Genomic DNA, 257 nt, shown 5'->3' on the forward strand with positions numbered 1-257 from the left:
TTTTAATCATAGAAAATTACTGTAAATTTAGCAGTCAGTTATTTTACTTTAAGAAACTGACGGCAAAAATATGAATTGCGTCTTTAAACAAACGAAACGAGGAGCTACGGATTAATGCGACATTGATCCCGAAATATAATGGAAGTTACAGAACAAAATATTCTGTAATTATATTTTTACATAAAATAAAAAAACGTTTGGAATCTTTAAGGAAAATCACAATAAATCCATTTATCTGAATCCATCCGAGTGGTGTA

Source organism: Morone saxatilis, unplaced genomic scaffold, assembly GCF_004916995.1.
Source record: "Morone saxatilis isolate NCDOM2014 unplaced genomic scaffold, NCSU_SB_2.0 Contig75, whole genome shotgun sequence".
NCBI classification, from domain to species: Eukaryota; Metazoa; Chordata; class Actinopteri; family Moronidae; genus Morone; species Morone saxatilis.